Raw genomic sequence first — 15,393 nt, forward strand, 5'->3', positions numbered from 1 at the left:
GCAACAAATTCACATGTTAACAGCAAAAATTAAAGCTAAAGGCTGGCTAGACAAAGCTCATTGGAGGACTCTCTTAGGGATCTTCACAAATGTTCGGAAGAGGACCGTAGACAGGCCTGCAGAACAGCAAAGGCTTTGCATCAGGCCATCCCCTCAGTTTTTCAGAGTAGTCAACTGGAACAAAATACAGTATCAACGAAATTCAGATGAGTCGGTAATATACTTTGAGGGCTGTGAAAAAAGTTTTAAAGAATATTTAGTTTTATCTGAAGAAAGTTGTGCTAATCATCGAAATGATACGCAACTCCGGTTTTATAAATGGGTCCGATGAATTAGCACTAACAGTGAAAAGACAGAGACCTACTAGGGCCACTTCCGATACTCATGATTTGGTCAGTCTCGTTGACCGGCTCTCTGATACCTTCACTGAAGAAGAAAGAGAGAGGGAAGCCACACAAAAGGGCGAGGCTAATACAATTATGAATTTACAATTAAAACAACTCTTCACACAATTTTGGCCTTCACAATATCCGTAGAAACTCCCTAAAGGACCTAACCTTCCACTTTGCAATTATTGCAAAACCTGATTACTTTAAAAGAATGGCCAAATATGAAAAGGAAAGAATGTTAACCAGTGAAGGCAGAAAAGAAAACAGGGGTTCTCCAAGGAACTTAAAGGGGCCTTTCATTTCCTCCTTACCAACACTGGGAGAAATAGAAATTATTATAAATGGAGAACTAACACAAGCATTTATTGACACTGGAACCACATTATCTGGAATTAATCCCGTCTTGTTACAAGGTCCCATTCCTTGCAGTAAACAAACAATTCAAATGGTAGGCATCACAAGACTCCTCTATTGGCATACAGATCTCAGCCTGCAACCTTTCAACCATATTCCTTACAAGGAACTCACGCCCTCCTCTTTGTTCCATCAGACCCCATCCATTCAGTAGGAAGAAACTCCTTAGGATTATATGATACCCACATTTCTTTCTCCCAAAGGAAGGAAATATATTTGAAATTAGATTATAAAACTCAACTACGAGACACAACAGATATTTTAATAAATTTTTCAAAATCTAATCCAATTGCAATCCATATTGCCATGAAAGACAATGAATTATTGCTTAAAGAAGAATTATAAAATGTACTAAAGACAGTACCTGATCCATTTGGTCAAGGTCCTCCCTTGATATAGAAACTATCATCTCAGCTACTCCAATAAATATTCAAATATACCCATGGAAACATCTTCAAAATATAAGACAATACCCCTTGAGAACTAAAGCTCTAGGAGGGATAAAGCTCATAATGTCAGATTATATAGAAAGATGACTAATCATTCCTTGTACAAGCCATTGTAATAGCCCAATCCTCCTGGTAAGAAAACCAAGTGGTAGAGAATGGAGGTTTGTATAAGACTTGAGCGCAATAAACAACATGGCAATCCCATGGCACCCTGTACTGCACAAGCCCATGTTACTCACAGCCATTCCATCTAATGTGGAATTCCTTATAGCCATAGACTTATGTATTGCATTCTTTAGCATTCTTGTAGACAAAAATAGCCAATTTCTCTTTGCTTTCACTTGGGAAGACAGACAATACACTGGGTCACACATGCCCCCAAGGATATATTGAAAGCCTGACTTACTTTTCAAAAATAGTAAAAATAGGCCTCTCGAATGTTAATTTCCTGGAAATGCATGCATTAACCAGTAAATAGATGACTTCCGTCTTGGAGAGCAAACAGGCTTCTGTGAATGATGGGCTACCTTTATTACAAAAGGCAGCCCCAAGAAAACAATGTCTCTAAAGAGAAACTTCAATTTTGTCAAAAACAAGTGAAATACTTAGGCCACCTAATATCCAAGGAAGGATGTTTCATTAATTCAGACAGACTAGAAAGGATCTCAGCTTTTTACAATCAATAACAAAGAGACGGTTGAGTGGGTTTTTAGGACTGGCAGGATATTGTGGAAATTGGATTCCAAATTTTATTTAAAAGCCCAATCCTTATATGCCCTCTTTTTTGTTTGTTTGTTTGTTTTGAGACAGAGTCTCAGTCGGCTAATTTTGTATTTTACTTGAGACGGGGTTTCACCATGTTGGCCAGGCTGGTCTTAAACTCCTGACCTTCAGTGATCCACCCATCTCGGCCTCCCAACGTGCTGGGATTACAGGCATGAGCCACTGCGCCTGGCGTCTTTATACGCCCTCTTAATAGAGACCTTTTAACCCTCTAGGCTGGATAAAAGAAAATCAACTAACATTAGAAATGATTAAGAATGACCTTGCCAATGGCTCTTCTTTGGGGCATGTAAAATATAACCTCACATTTTCATTGTTTGTACATGAAAATGATGGAAATGCTTTAGATGATCTGACTCAGAAACATGAAGGCCAAAATAGACCTGTAGGGCATTACAGCCAACAACTAGGCCCAGTAGCAAGAGGATTGCCTCTTTGCATGGGATATATAACAGCAACCACTTCGTTCATTAAGGCAACCCAAGGAACTGTGTTGGGAACTCCCCTTACTATTTTTTTGAGATGGAGTCTCGGTCTGTCACCCAGGCTGGAGTACAGTGGAGCTATCGTGGCTCACGGCAACCTCCACCTCCCAGGTTCATGCCATTCTCCTGCCTTAGCCTCCCGAGTAGCTGGGACTACAGGCACCCGCCACCATGCCCGGCTAATTTTTTTGTACTTTTAGTAGAGACAGGGTTTCACCATGTTCGCCGGGATGGTCTCGATCTCCTGATCTTGTGATCCGCCCGCCTTGGCCTCCCAAAGTGCTGGGACTAGAGGCATGAGCGACTGCACCTGGCCTCCCCTTACTATTTTTATCCTTCATTCTGTGGAAGCATCACTAAACTCGCACCACACTGAACATTATTCAGCTAGTAGATGAGCTTCACATGAGTTTTACTTCTTTCAGCTTCTCCTATCACCATCTCTAGGTGTAACCTAAATCCTGACCCTCTTCCGCCTTCATTTTCAGATGAAACACCGCATGACCACATAGCCCCATGACTGGCTTCCCTCTCCTCGGCCTGACTTGCAGGAGACTCCACTGATTAATGCTGATGTTGTTTGAATTACAGGCAGCCCTTATTTAAAGGATGGATGGGGGACGTACCAAGCAGGTTACGCAACAGTGTCTTCAACTGAAGAAATAGGAAGGCTTACCTTCCAGAAGCCGCCTCACGTCAACAAGCAGAATCGCATTGATCGGCGTTTGTCAAGCGGCAAAAGGAATAAGTGGTGATAATATTCATTCCTAATGTTCAGTAGACAGGCTTTCAAAATAGCTCATGATTTTGAAATGCTATGGAAACAGAGAGGATTTTTCACCTCTTCTGGTCAATCCATAAAAAATGGACACCTCATTTCACAACTGTTGAAAGCCATATTATTACCAAAGTCGCTGGCCATAATTAAAATTCTAGGCCATTCCAAATCAAACACTCCAGAAAGCAAAGGAAATCAGCTAGCTTATAAGGTCATAAAAAGAGTTACTTTAAATGTATCTAAACAGGAAAAATAGTCTTTAGTAATTTTAAAAGAAACACCTGCTTTTGTATAAAATTAGCTCAATCTGGGCTCCAAAACCGGAACATAAAAGTTGGAAAGCAAAGAGGGGAACATACTCCCCCAAAGATGAGATGAGATATGATATGGACCAAACAACATGCCTCTACTCCCTGCTGACGGAATCTCGCTCTATCGCCCAGGCTGGAGTGCAGTGGCGCAATCTCGGCTCACTGCAAACTCAGCCTCCCGGGTTCAGACCATTCTCCCGTCTCAGCCTCCTGAGTAGCTGGGACTACAGGCGCCCGCCACTACACCCAGCTAATTTTTTGTATTTTTAGTAGAGACAGGGTTTCACTGTGTTAGCCAGATGGTCTCGATTTCCTGGCCTCGTGATCCGCCTGCCTCGGCCTCCCAAAGTGCTGGGATTACAGGCGTGAGCCACCTTGCCCAGCCTGTTATCATTTTTAACCTATGCACATGACATAACTCCCCAGAGCCTGGCAGAGTGATTGCTTGAGGGAAACACTATTTTGGAAACCTTCTCTGACTGTAGTGCACAGGATGTACAGTTGTTACATTTGCCCCCAGAATAATCCAGGGAGGCCCCTGTCAAAGTATGGCAATTTCATTCCATCCAGTTGCCACCCTCACAAATGTACAAATATGTTTTGGTAATGATTTGCATGTTTTCTCTTTGGGTGCAGGTGTTTCTGTGTAGAAGAGCAATGGCCTTAGGGTGAGTACAATTCTCTTAGAAAACATTGTTGCAGCCTAGGGAGTTCCTCGGCAGCTTTGTAATGACAGAGGCACTGGGCTCACTGGAAAATCATCCAACTAGTAGGTTAAATTTGGCCCATTCTGCAGCATTGTCATTGTGTTGACCACCCCCAGTCATCTGGATTAGTGGACCACACCAACAGAATAATCAAAGCTCCACTGGCAAAAATTAACAGAGGTCTTTCAGATTCCTTGGCTATAAGCTCTTCCACTGTTTCTGCTGAATCTGAGGTCGATCCCTTTTGGTAAACACCAGTTATCTCCAAAATTACAACAGGCAGATCTACAGCCTTTAATAGTAAAGGAGACATATTTAGCTATTGCAATGGCTTCATGAAGCAATTAAGTAAAAATTATGAATTGGTAGAAGAATCTTTTCACAGTGAGCTCCTGGGAGAAGAAAATTTCAAGGACCATGGGCTTGACCCATGAGATTTCATCTACTGGAAACAATATTTCTTAAATAACTCTCTTCAGCCAAAATTGTATAGACCTTATTGAGTACTGCTTGCTAAACTTTGCGCTGCTAAAGTAGAAGGCAGAGACTCATGGACTCCCGCTTCTCAGCTAAAGAAGACTATTAGTTCGTTCTTACATTGCTGTGAAGAACAACTTGAGACTGGGTAATTTATAAGGAAAAGAGGTTTAATTGGCTCTTGGTTCTGCAGGCTGTACAGGAAGTATGGCTAGGGAGGCCTCAGGAAACTTTCAACCACAGTGGAAGGCAAAGGGGAAGGAGGCATGTCTTACATGGCCAGCAGGAGGAAGAGAACACAGAGGAGGTGCTACACACTTTTTTTTTTTTTTGAGATGGAGTCTTGCTCTGTTGCCCAGGCTGGAGTGCAGTGGCGTGATCTCAGCTCACTACAGCCTCCCCCTCCCGGGTTCAAGTGATTCTCCTGCCTCAGCTTCCCAAGTTGCTGGGATTACAGGTGTGTGCCACCATGCCCAGCTAATTTTTGCATTTTTAGTAGGGACAGGGTTTCACCATGTTGGTCAGGCTGGTCTTGAACTTCTTACCTCAGGTGATCCACCCACCTTGGCCTCCAAAAGTGTGGGATTATAGGTGTGAGCCACCCTGCATGTCAGTGCCACACACTTTTAAACAACCGGATCTTATGAGAACTCACTCACTATCACAGAACAGCAGGGACGAACTCTGCCCCGTGATCCAGTCACCTCCCACCAAGTCCCTCCTCCAACATTGGGGATTATACTTGGACATGAGATTTAGGTGGGGACACAAATCCAAACCATATCAAATGCTGAGGCTCTAGGTTGGACTGTTTCCCTAGAAGGTGACATCTGGCTCAAAATAATTGACGCCAGGCAGAGAAAAAGATGGCATTTGACATAGACAGCTGAAACCCAAAATGCTAGACAAACATTTAATACTAAGTTGTTAATCTATAGAGAAGATTTGCTTTTCTTTTTTTTTCTTTTTTTTTTTTTGAGACAGAGTCTGGCTTTGTTGCCCACGCTGGAGTGCAGTGGCGCAATCTTGGCTCACTGCAACCTCCGCCTCCCGGGTTCACACCATTCTCCTGCCTCAGCCTCCCGAGTAGCTGGGACAACCGGTACCCACCACCACGCCCAGATAATTTTTTGTATTTTTAGTAGAGACAGGGTTCTACCGTGTTAGCCAGGTTGGTCTTGATGTCCTGACCTCGTGATCCACCCACCTCAGCCTCCCAAAGTGCTGGGGTTCAGGTGTGAGCTACTGCGCCCAGCCAAAGATTTTCTTTTATAAACTTCCACTGAACTTCCTTCTAGTATCCTTAGTCCTTATGTGATGGCATGACTGTCAATCTCTTTTTGCAGTGGGTCCCAGACTATGCTGGTAGATTACAAAACGATGCTTGCTGGGTATGTGGTCCCTTTCCAGTGGGTCTGGCCTACCATGGTGGGCTTTTCTCTTCCAAAAGCAAGACTGGACAGAATGTCAAAAATTTATCAAAACTATCAGACGGGACATAAAATCAGCCTGGTGTCCTTCACACTAGTCTGACTAAGGATAAGGTCCACCATCGACCTGTTGATGATGCTTTACAGAATGAGGAACATGAGTAAAGCTTCTTGGTAGAAGAAACCAGTTTATTGGCTTTTACTCAGGCCCCACCCCAAAAGAAAGGGAAAACAATGATACCTACTTGACAGCAGGATTTCAGGATGGTATAATACAAGTTCAGGGTGGGTTTACTTAGCTCACCTCCTTTGTTTTTTTTCAGATGGAGCCTTGCTCTGTCATCCAGGTGGTTGTGCAGTGGTGCGATCTCGGCTCACTGCAACCTCCACCTCCCAGGTTCCAGAGATTCTCTTGCCTCAGCCTCCTGAGTAGGTGGGACTACAGGTGCGTGCCACCATGCCTAGCTAATGTTTTGTATTTTTTTAGTAGAGACGGGGATTCACCATGTTGGCCTCAAACCATGGTGGTCTCAAACTCCTGACCTCAGATGATCCACCCGCCTTGGCTTCCCAAAGTACTGGGGTTAGAGGCGTGAGCCACCGCACCTGGGCTCATCTCCTCTTATGGCCAGCTGAGGCAGCATCCCCTTTTGTGTTGGGAACAACAACAAAAAAAATCACACCAAAGATAATGGTCCAACTGTGCTAGAAATATGGGGAAGATACCAAAAATGCAATATGCCTGCACCCTTGTCTTATGAAGGACTGATGAGTCTGCCACCGATTAGACACAAGGACTGGTATTTATTGGTTATAGCCCCAGATGGAACATCTTGGCTGTGTGGCACTAACATATGACCATTGTTGCCCCCAGGACGGTAAGGATGATGTTGCCTGGGTTATGCTTGAGCACAAGGCTATGTAGTTCATACCCTGTCAAAACCAGGAAATTTTCCTCATTTACAATCTTGTTGGGTGTGTTCTGTGTTCCACTGGTGTGGTCATTTGGCTTCTGTCGTCCTACTACAGCTGGGTATTGAAGTTGTCCTTTGGCACATAGAGGCCCTAACCAGTTGTGCACAAAAGACCCTAAGTGACAGCTGCATGGGTATTTTGTTATTAAATCATGAAGTGGCTGTCATGAGAGAGGCTGTATTACGGAGCCGTGTGGCCTGAGACACACTCAGCGTGGCCCGAGGAGAAGCATGTGCCATCATAAAACCTGAATGTTGTGCCTGTCCTCAGATGAATCATATAACCTCACAAATGCATGACTCACATAAACCAAATAATCAGACTTTCAGATCGAAGACCCTCCCTCTGGGACTGACTGAGGAGTTGTTTTGGCTCTTGGAGAACTTGCTGGCAAAAGCAGCTGCTCGTCCTACGCATCAGCATCATGGTGGGTTTCATCCTGTCCTCGTCCATAGCACCGCTACGGTGTTTGTCTGCAACTGAGTCAACGTGCAGCTGACAGAACTAGAACCATGATTGTTCAGAGACTTGCTATGATTGAAGAGGCAGCTGCGCAGCCTGACTCAGGCTCCACGACTGCTCTCCCTTTGTTCCTCTGAAATTTCACCTTGGTCCCTTCTAGTCCCCCTTCCTGGGGAAGTGACTTCCGAGGAGCGAGCCCTCCTAGCAATGTGGGATTTGATAAAATACAGGGCCTGAGCATGATTTCTCTGCAACACCAATACGGTTTGGACATTTGTCCCTTGCAAATCTCAAGTCGAGATTTGATCCCCAATGTTGGAGGTGGGGCCTACTGGAAGGTGCTTGAGTCATGGGGATGGATTCGTCAGGAAGGGTTTGGTGTCCTCTAGGGAATGAGTGAGTTCTTGCTCTACTGGTTCCCACAAGAGTTCCCCAGAGAGCTGGTTTTTCAAAAGAGCCTGGCACCTCCTCCTCCCTCTCTTGCCTCCTCTCTTGCCACATGATGTGCCAGCTCCCCTTCCCTGTCTGCCACGAGGAGAAATTTCCTGAGGCCCTCAGGAAGCAGACACTGGCACCACGCTTACTGTACAGCCTGCAGAACCGTGAGCCAAATGAACCTCTTCTCTTTATTAATTACCCAGCCTCCGGTATTCCTTTATAGTAATACAAATGGACTAAGACAAATGCTTTCTCTGAACAATTTTCAGGGAAAGGGAGAAATGTGAAAATAAAATAAGTTTCAGGAGCTTCTAAATGTATTTTGCCAAGGGGTGAAGTTAAGGTCCTGGAAACCAAGTCATGTAACAACTGTGTTTCTTCTCTGGGGCACGGCTGTAGCTGTCTGACCTTGGCGTGTTGACATGTGACACATTAGCCAGGCTCCTGTTCTTTGCCAGGCAGAATGCCTGGCATTGGGAAGTGGTCGACTCATAGGTTGGTAAGAATTTACCAACAACTGTATAGGTTTGAAAAAGGAAATTTTTTTTTTTCTTTTTGAGACGGAGTCTTGCTCTGTTACCCAGACTGGAGTGCAGTGGCATGATCTCTGCTCACTGCAACCTCCGCCTCCCAGGTGTAAGTGATTCTTCTGCCTCAGCCTGAGTAGCTGGGATTACAGGCATGTGCCACCACGCCCAGCTAATTTTTGTACTTTGAGTAGAGACGGGGTTTCACCATGTTGGCCAGGCTGGTCTTGATCTCCTGACCTCGTGATCCACCCGCCTCGGCCTCCCGAAATGGGATTATAGGTGTGAGCCACTGCACCTGGCCAAAGGAAAGTTTTGTTAGAAAGAAAGAACGCTGCTGGAGAGTGCAGTGGGTGCCTCAGCTAGAGAGGACTGAGCACGCTGCGGTGGATTTTTCCTTAGGGTTATTTATGGACCTTAAAGCAGGAGCTGAAGGATGATTTGCATGATAAATTATTACATTTGTAGACATTTTGGTGACTCAGTGTCAGTAAGGGTTGCACAATACGTTTTGGCATGCATGCATGCATTCCAGAGATGTATAGAAATTCCAGTTACTCGCACGTTTTAAGTTGAGAAAAGGCCTGGAACCAGGTGCCTTTAGATAATAGGGAGGAAGTCTAATAACTTCTAAATTCCTCAGAGAAGGAATTTTTGTCCCTGGGGCCTGCATGATGCTCAGCAGGTGATGTTAGCCCTCCTCACTCTTCATTCACACCTAGACTAAATGATGTTGGAGCCAGAGACCCTTGTGATTGTGACCTCTTTACAATGGAATGTTAAGCAATCCGGGAGAGTGTAAGCAATAGTAGCCAACTAAATCTTAGATCTGTGTGTCAGCCTTTCCATGGAAAATGGAATTCCCCTGCGTTTTCCCTCTGTACACGATCCTTCCCTTTCTTGACTCCAGGAGCACTGGTGACCCATTCTTCCGTGTCTGGATGCCCCGGACAGCTGCCCTCATGCTTTACACCTGAGTAAACTCTTCTAACTGGATCCCAAGCCTTTTGATTATTTTAGCTTGACCATTAACAGCCTCAGTTAGAGTCCTCGAGGGTGTCAACTGAGAAAAGTGACGAGACAAGTCTCAATCATTTTAGGAGGTTTATTTGCCAAAGTTAAGGATGTGTGCATGGGAGACAGGTCTATGCCTTTCTCCAAAGATGATTCTGAGGGTTCCAAATTTAAAGGGGGAAGAGCAGGACATTGGGAAGCACACAATTCTCATGTAAGAGGAGGAGAAAATAGTCATTCACGCCATTGTCTGGCTCAGGGAACCAGCATTTTTAAAGAACATAACACGGACGGATCAAGCAGGAAATCTGCACTTTTACATGAGATAACACAGGCAAATGGGGCAGGGGAACAGTCAGCTATACTTTCATGCCAGGTGGGCAGAGGGGTGACGGCATCTGCGAAGATAAGCTATCCATTTACATTGCCACGGTGAATTTTCACAGATGTGCTTTAGCGCAAATGTCTTGGAGCTCGCTAGGAATTTCCTTGTTGGCAAAATGTGAGAAAGGTGTGTAGCTTTTCATCTTGTAGCCGTCTTATTTAGGAACCAAAAAGGGGAGGCAGGCTTGCGTGACCCGGTTCCCAGATGACTTTTCCCTTTGGCTTAATGAGTTTGGGATCCCAAGATTTCTACCCAAGGCTGGTTTACAAATTACAGCAAATTAATGAGGTACTGTCCATTTTCTTTTCTGTGTGGCTTGTTTTCTTTTCCTTATAGCTGGTTTTCATTTCCTTTCCAATTTAAGAGCGTACTTAGCATTCCATCTTAAGGCACGTGATAGGCATGAAGTCTGTGTGAGAAAGGGAAGAGGGAGGTTCATCTATGATAAAAGTCAACAGTGGAGAGGAAAGAGGTCTTACCTGGTGCCCTTAGCCCAGTAGTCCCGTCTTTTTGGCAGCAGTGATAGGTTTTGTGGAAAACAATTTTTGCAAGGATGGGGTGGGGGATGGTTTCGGGATGACCAGTGTGGGTCTGTGGCCAGGGGTTGGGGACCCCTGCCTCAGGCCACTGACAACATTTTAGAAAACAATGCAGGTGAAGGAAAAAGGCTTCTCTGTCATCAGAGAAGCAAAAGCTTATAGCTTTCTGACCAGGTGCGGTGGTTCACGCCTGTAATCCCAGCACTTTGGGAGGCTGAGGCGGGCAGATCACGAGGTCAGGAGATTGAGACCATCTTGGCTAATGCGGTGAAACCCCGTCTCTACTAAAATACGAAAATTAGCTGGGCGTGGTGGCGGGCACCTGTAGTCCCAGCTACTTGGGAGGCTGAGGCAGGAGAATGGCGGGAACCCGGGAGGCGGAGCTGGCAGTGAGCCGAGATCGCGTCACTGCACTCCAGACTGGGTGACAGAGCCAGACTCCGTCTCAAAAAGAAAAAAAAAGCGTACAGCTTTCTAGGTTATAGCTGCCTGTCACAGAGACTTAGGCCCTATAATTTACATTCTTTAAGGTACAAAAATAACTTCCAGCTCCAACAACTTCTATTTTGAATGACCTATTTTCACAAGACACACGGTGATTGTTCTCAGGATTGGACGTTCCAGGTGTGAATTCTGATGGCCACTTCCTGTCTGTGGCCTTGGATGACATGACTAATTTCTTGGTGACTCGGTTTCCTCCTCTTGGTGGAGATAATGATAGTAGAATGATCCCTATACTCTAGACTGTAACAGGTGCTCCACAAATGTCAGCTATTGCTACAGTTATTCTCAGCAGAAGCCCCTGTCGGGGATTTCTGAGGCTCTTGGCTCCTTCAGCAAACGCCAGCAACGTACCCAGAAGCTGGCAGTGGCTGTCAAGGTGCAAAGGTTCCAGAACACACTCTGAGCTGCAATGAGTTTCTGGGAGTTTCTAGAGCCATGAAGCTCAAACTTGAATGTGTGTCTGTCCCCTGGGGGGTGTCCTAAAGTGGACCCTGTTGGTCCGGGGTGGGGCCCCAGCAATCTCCACTCTTCAGTGCTGCCACTGCTCCCTGCACAGCACTGTGGAAAGGAACCAGAGGGTCCCGGGCCCACAGCCATGGCGAGGCATGATTGCAGGGACCAAGGTGGGGAAAGAGGGCATTTGGGGGAGGAGCCTCAGTCCAGCGTGAGGAAGTAGAGAGTTGTGCCTCGGGCTGGGCACTGTCCCCGGAGCCCAGGCCCAGTGAGGACAAGCTTGTGGGGAAGAGGCTCAAGAACAACAGCTCTCACTTCTTCCCACCTGTGGGGCCTGCAGAGGGCTGGGGCAGAAATCGATGAGATTCCTCTTCTAGCCATACACATATGAAGGGCTTGACCTCTTCCATGGGCACGGTGGTCTGAACACCAGAATATTTTTGGTATATATATTGCTAAATAGGGAACACATACTTCAAAATTCAATTCCCTAAAACAAGAACTATTTCACTGTGTTCAGGATCCTGTGCGCGGGGCACAGCAGGGCTGCCCGAGCCTGTTCCAAAACTCTCTGGCCCCAGCGAGCATGGCTTCCCTGACTGGAGGTGACTGAGATGACCCCACGGGGTCCCAGGACCTCTCCAGGCCATTCCTGTCTCCTGTGCTGGAAGATGTGAGCTAGCCCTTCCCCGTGTCGGCTGCACTGTGCTGAAGGGAAGGGCTGGGAGTTGATCAGCATTGCTCTGCCCACTTCTCTCTTCAGCGTGGGCTGGACTGTGCGTTCCCAGACATCCAGGTGGCTGCTTCAAGGCTTCTGATCACTGAGTCTCTGAAGTGACATGGGTCACCACCGTGGTGCCATTGGTGACACAGGGACAGGCAGCTCAGTGTTGGGGGAGCTTCCCAGGCATGACACTGAAGGTGTGATCTCTTGGGGAGCCATCTGGAGACCAGTTACTAGTTATCTGAAGACTAGTTACTAGTCATCTGGAGATTGGTTACTAGTCATCAGGAAACTGGTTATTAGCCATCTGGAGACTGGTTATTAGTCATCTGGAGACTGGTTACTAGTCATCTGGAAATTGGTTACTAGCCATCTGGAGACCGGGATACTAGTCATTTGGAGACTGGTTACTCATCATCTGGCAATGGGTTACTCGTCATGTGGCAGTGGGTTACTAGTTATTTGGAGACTGGTTAATTACTAGTCATCTGAAGACTAGTTACACCTCCGTCTCTGCGCGCTCGGCTACTAGCCATCTGGAGACTGGTTACTAGTCATAAACCTGGAGACTGAGAAGAGAAGAGAGAATATACAGTCTTACATAAAAAAACATCTAGAGACTGGTTAGTAGTCGTCTGGAAGATTGGCTACTGGTCATCATGTGGTTACTGATCATCTGAAGACTGGTTATTAGCCATCTGACAATTGGTTACAATCAGTTACTAGCCATCTGCAGACTGATTACTAGTCATCTGAAGATTGGTTACCAGGCTTGTGGAGACAGTTTAGTGCACAGAAGCACTATCCAGAGGCTGAATCTCAGAAACACCAATTCACGATCAGACACAGAGGCCAGAGCAAGTGTGCTTCTCTTCCAATGCCTGCACTTTGTCCCTGTTCCAGCCATCACAGCCCATTAGCCAAGGACAGGAATGAGAATAATAATAATAAATAGTAATGATGGGAAACAGTGCAGAGTTAGGACAGGTGCTTGCACTGTGCTTGCCAGATCCTGAGCTAAGTCCTGTGCATATACACACCCACTTTATCCTCAGAATGCTGACAGGAGACAGGTGCTGTCACCTCCTCCCTTCCACAGCAGAGGAAGGCAGAGCACAGTGGTTTCAGTAGTGTGATCACGGTCTGCCCCAGGCACAGGCTCCAACGTCGTGCCCTTAGCCACTGTGAGTTACAGCAGGTAGTGCTGGGTGTCCTTTTACTTGGGCCTGTGGACAGAGCAAGGGGCTCAGGTGACACTTCCCACCCACCAGCCATCTCTCTCTGCTGGCGACATGCAGGGCCCTGAGCCAGGACCCTCCTGGGGCGCCCAGGACAGCTTTCCTCTTACGTAAGTGTCCCCTGCTCTTGCTGGGCATACCCCGCCTGCCCCCGCCTGCCCCCCACTCGGCCCATCTGTTCCCAGGCCCTGATCCCAGCCTCCAAGCCTGTCTTGCCGGCACACACGGAGAGGAAATGACGGCACCTTTAAAGATGCAATGCTTTTGTTATGGAGTCACCTATTGAGCCAAGACATGGGGACCTGAGCAACACGTAGTTTCGTGGATTGGTGTTAGGAAGGGATGGCCTGGGAAGGCTAAGGATGGAGGCGAGGAAAAGAGAAGCTGCAGGCTGCTGTGAGGGGCCCCCCGGTCAAATGGCACTTTGGGGATGAGGAGACTTGGGATCCACTTATAACGCCAGCCGTACCCTGTGGGGGATCTCAGGGGACACTTCTGTCACTTGTGTTTTATTATACTAAGAGCCTAGAAGTTTGATCTAAGAATGGCTGGGAGTCAGCAGCCGGCGCTGTGGAGCCCTGATTTGTGGTAACAATATTGAAATATGGAAATCCTCCCACACCAGTTTGTAGTAGTGCTGCATGAGCCCCTCTCTTGGGCATCCGCACCCACCAATATCACCTCATAATCTGGCATAATCCGGCACCAGGGGAGCCAAAGACCTGGCATGGGGGAGCTTGGAGGGGGCTGTTCCAGCCCAACGTGGGCAGCCCCGGCGGGTGACTTGTATCCCGAAGCTGTTAGTGCTCTGAGCATCACCTCTGCTCTGCGGTGGGGCACTGTTGGGTGTCCTGGGCTGCAGGTGTCCTGGGCTGAGGTCATGTGGTGTCAGGTGTGCTAGGCTGAGGTTGTGTGGGTGTCAGGTGTCCTGGGCTGCAGGTGTCCTGGGCTGAGATTATAGGGGTGTCAGGTGTGCTGGGCTAGGTTGTGGACATCGATGTCCTGGGCTAGGTCATGTGGATGTCAGGTGTGCTGAGCTGCAGGTGTCCTGGGCTGAGGTGGACATCAGGTGTCCTGGGCTAGGTCATGTGGATGTCAGGTGTGCTGCAGGTGTCCTGGGCTGAGGTTGTGCAGTGTCAGTCATCCTGGCACTGCCTCTCCACCCTGGCCTGGGCCTGTTTCTGGAACCCCCACGGGTTCTCTGGGGCTTGGGTGCTCACCATCCTGGTCTGGAAATGGAATGCTGGCACAGGTTTCAGAGCAACGGCTCTGAAGCCACATGGCCCTGGGTTTGAATGGTAAATGTACTTTTAAAGTGATCTTGAGAACTTTTCTTCAATCTCTGTAGCTCTGTTTTCTTACCTCTAATAGGCCTATGGCAAGGATTAGATGAAATTAGCACAAAGTGGGATCTTCCAAATCCTCCTCCTGGTCTTAAGGTACCTGGGGGCAAGCTAAAAGTAGGTTCTCCGACACCCCTAAGACCTGCTAAGTCAGGCCCCCGGGGGTGGGGGGCAGTGCAGCCAGCCAGGCCTGGGAAGCCCGGGCCGCGTGTCTCCCCAGCGTTCTCCACCTCTCAGCAGCACCCGCACTGCAGCTGGGCTCCCTGGCCTGGAGCCCGGGGTGTTACCCTCGACCACCAAGGTGTGGTGCTGGTGCTGGGCGACTCACACTCTGCTAGCTGTGCCCTGAGCAAAGCCTCCGTGATGGTTGTGGGCTGAATGAATTGTGTCCTCCAGATTCATCAGTTGCAGGCTGAACTCCCAGGACGTCAGAATGTGGCTTTATGCGGAGCTGGGGGCTCTACGGCGGCCATTAAGGTATAGTGAGGTCCTGTGGGTGGGCCCTGATCCAGCAGGACTGGTGTCCTTACAAGAAGAGGAGGACACAGCCGTGCACGCAGGGACAGTC

This window comes from Rhinopithecus bieti, unplaced genomic scaffold (genome assembly GCF_001698545.2).
Source record: "Rhinopithecus bieti isolate Rb0 unplaced genomic scaffold, ASM169854v2 scaffold_50877, whole genome shotgun sequence".
NCBI lineage: Eukaryota > Metazoa > Chordata > Mammalia > Primates > Cercopithecidae > Rhinopithecus > Rhinopithecus bieti.